Genomic DNA, 3,942 nt, shown 5'->3' with positions numbered 1-3,942 from the left:
CATAACTTCCCTTTCCATCCATCTTCTATCTTCTCAGTTGGAAACATTGACCGCCACTTCTTTCGCCCTTTTTGGTGACTGCCTACCACCGCTGCTCTTCACTCGCCCATATTTCCATTCCATTTTTTTTCCCAATTTCATTAGTATTATTATATGCTTCTTTGCCTTATAGATATCAAATATTGTGTCACTAAATATATCTTAGAAATAATGGAATTTTTGAATTTTTAACACCTCAATTTGTATCATCATGGGTAATATTTATGTGAATTTCCATCATATTTATCTTAAATATTTTTATGAAAAATCAAAATAATTTTTTGAGTTAAGAAAAACATTTTTGCATATTTAAAAACAATTTTGAAATTTCAAAATTACTTCCAAGTGGCCCTATTTTCATTACTAAACTTTATAATAGGGTGTCTTTTGTTATTTTTCCTTTACATCTACATTTAATTGGTAACACCATAAAGAAGAAACTATAAGTATATCCATACTTTTGAGTGTACCCCTAAATTCAGCAATCAAACCTCACCGTGCCACAAGGTAGGAGACTATTTTTTCCTACCTGAAATGAAGCCAAACTCTTGTCCAAAAAGCTTCAACAAACCCCTTTCTCTTTCTCTCTCTCTTTCTCTCCAGACAAAAAGAGAATAAAATCCTCAAGCAAACCACTCTCTGAGCTTTCCTTTGATCTTCCTTCTCTTTCGTCTTTCTCTCTTCTTTTCTTCTTCTCCAATGTCTGATGAGAATAGGAGGACTCCTTACCACCACGATCCTTTCTGTCATGACCAAAATAGGGTTAGTGGGGCTGGCTTCCCATTCTTTTGTGAGAAGCCGGCCATCTTCAATCAAGGAGTGACTCCTTCACCGCAAGGCCTACGCGCTACTGATCCCTCCTACATGACCTTCACTGACTACTTACATGGCTCTCTCGACTACAACACCCTTTCAAAGGCCTTTGACATGTCTTGCTCTTCATCCGAAGTCATCTCTCCAGTCGACAATGATTCGGGAAAGGGTACAGCCAGTCATGAACATCCCTCCACGCCTAATTCCTTGGACACTTCTTCTTCCACTGAGGCCGTCACTGAAGATTCCGGGAAGAGTAAGCATAAGCCTGATCTGCAGGGAGGAGGGTGTGAAGATGGAGATGAAAATTCTAAGAAGCGTAGGTTTTTTTTGGGGTTCTTCTTTGTAGGTGTTGATTCATGGTAAAGATCACATGATTTCAAGGAATATATTAGTATATATAGACTTTCTCTCATGGTAGACTTTCAAAGTCTTTGAATAACTGACATTTTTCTTTCTTTCCTTTTTTTTTTCTTTTTTTTTGCAACATTTTCCCTTGAATTCCTTTCTTTCAGCTCATGGTATTCGACTTTCTCCAGCTTCACGGACAAAAGAAAATGAAGGATTTTTGTTTCATCATTCCCTTTTTCTTTCTTGTCGACTTTCTGATCCAGTAAATTCTTTCTTTTCTGGTAGTTGAATGCAATACCAGTTTGTGGGATCAACAAAGAAAACGGCATACAAATTCAACCCTATGTAGCTGATTTATCATTTTTCAAGCATTCTACATACCCACCAAGGAAATTTTGGTTATATCTCTGTGCTGCACACATATACTGACATTTTTTTTTGATAATATTTCAGGAATAAATCGAAGAAGAAGGAGAGAAACGGCCAAAGGAACCACGGTTTGCTTTCATGACTAAGAGCGAGATCGATCATCTTGAGGATGGATACAGATGGAGAAAATACGGACAGAAGGCAGTCAAGAATAGCCCTTACCCAAGGTTTTACTTCAATTATCACTTCACACAGCACAATTTTTTTAGTAAAGGATTTATTAATTCCCACAAAAACTGAAAAAAATTTACCTCAATACTTCTGTAAATGAACCTAACTGCTTCATCTTGAGATCTCTGGGGGAAGAACACTAGAATTGGTCTATATATGGTTATCACAGTATAGCACAGAAATATCAGCTTCGCTGAGTAGTTTTGGAAACATAGTCTTGCTTGATGTCATGATCTAGAAAAATTCCCCAACATTCCATGGATTATACTTTGTTCATATAAACATAAATTATTGCTCTAACCTCTACATTGAACATGACCAAGGCTGGTTGCAGTCAGTAAGAGTTTCATGAATCATGGTTCTTGTTAACTTACAGATTTCTTATTTTAAAATTGATGATAGAAGGCAAAAACCACTTAGTATAGAGCTTCACTCAGGAGGGGTTAGTGATATACATTAACATAAACATATGGACATTTCATATTTTCATCCTATATTGCCTCGTAGAAATCTTTAGATTGCATAGAAGCATGGCATCTTATAGCTCTCTTCCATGGTTGTATGAATGCAGAAGTTATTACAGATGCACCACTCAGAAATGCACTGTGAAGAAACGAGTTGAAAGATCATTTCAAGATCCCTCCATTGTGATCACTACATATGAAGGACAGCACAACCATCCATGTCCGGCTACGATAAGAGGCAATGCTGCTGCAATGTTGCCAACTTCATTTTTCTCATCTGCTACAGTGGGATCTAGCTTCCCTCAGGAGTTTCTGACTCAGATGCTTCCCCAAATAATCAAAGCGGTCCGAACTCTATGTACTATCACAACATTACTCCCCATCACCAGCAGCAGTTCCAACTTCCTGACTACGGATTATTGCAAGATATAGTTCCCTCTTTCATCCGCAAGCAGGAGCCATGAACTCTCTCTATTAATGTAGTTGTTTTGCATGGTAGATGAACTGATACCTATATGTCTAGCTTTTATATATGAAGGGATTGCAGTGAATGCATATTTCTGGCCTATGATGTTCGAGTACAAATATTATTCAGATCTTAAAGAACTCCCTCACTTCAGATCAACTTTATCTTAAAGTTGAAACGCAGTGTTCACTTGAAGTAATGGCAGTTCGCTTTGACATTGCTTTCATGGGAAATGAAACATCATATGGGAGGATATGATGGTCAGGTCCAATTCGTATGATTGTAGTTGTTTGATCACACTAGAGACTGTAATTTTGCAATATTGGATCATTGTTGAACATTTTGTTTGGGAACCAGCAGTTTAGGTTATTGAACGTACAAGTTATATATACACACAAAAGATCCAACACATTGAACCTCTAAATTTTATTATGGGATGGAGCAATTGGGTTATAGAAGTTTGGTGGTTCACACTTCAGATGAATGACTCGGGGTTTGTCTACATATTCATTTAAATCCCATAATGCAAACCCACATTTTGATCTCTCTCTCTCTCTCTCTCTCTCTCTCTCTCTCTCTCTCTTTCTATATATATATCAACCTAGTCTCTGAAATAATTCGATGGAGATCATGTCGCCATAGTTGCAGATTTAGAGTTTAGCTCTCTCAATCTATTCATTTAAATTTGAGTTTCACCTTTCAATAATCAGCTTTTTTGTTTTTAGAGCTTCTTCAGTGGTTGCTGCCATATTAATTTCGCACTTTATATGATTAAGGAGTGATTCTCCGACAGTGGAATATCAGCAGCATTTCATTCTAAGATTAGCATATCCTGACATGTTTATAATTACGAGGATATAAACTCAACCCCATTCTGTCATATATTGAGAGGCATTTGCAATAATGTTATGGGGGGATTTAGACTGATGTTCCAAGGAATAATAGGATTAGCATATTATATTTCAATTATACAATAATAACGCAAGCCCGAAGAATGACATGCATTCCAAACTGCATAATTGTAGTAGAAGAAAGCAAATCGCATTGCAGATGAAATGATTTGTCTAATTGCTAAGGAATTGAAAGGCCAACATCTTGGAATAAAGCTGGCCATGCACATGATAGCAGCCAAACCACTTACGGTACATATATTACTAGGGTATGTTAAAGATCCATTTCCGACATTCCTTCATCTTTGCATGTTACTTC

At 36.9% G+C, this 3,942-nt stretch overlaps 1 pseudogene; it reads left to right on the top strand.

The window, feature by feature from the left end:
- The first annotated feature begins 530 nt into the window (after positions 1–530).
- Positions 531–3,102, top strand: LOC117926115 (annotated as a pseudogene).
- The last annotated feature ends 840 nt before the right edge of the window (positions 3,103–3,942 follow it).

Source organism: Vitis riparia, chromosome 12 (assembly GCF_004353265.1).
Source record: "Vitis riparia cultivar Riparia Gloire de Montpellier isolate 1030 chromosome 12, EGFV_Vit.rip_1.0, whole genome shotgun sequence".
NCBI classification, from domain to species: Eukaryota; Viridiplantae; Streptophyta; class Magnoliopsida; order Vitales; family Vitaceae; genus Vitis; species Vitis riparia.
The sequence above is the reverse complement of the archived record's forward strand: the minus strand, read 5'-3'. Positions and strand labels throughout refer to the sequence as shown.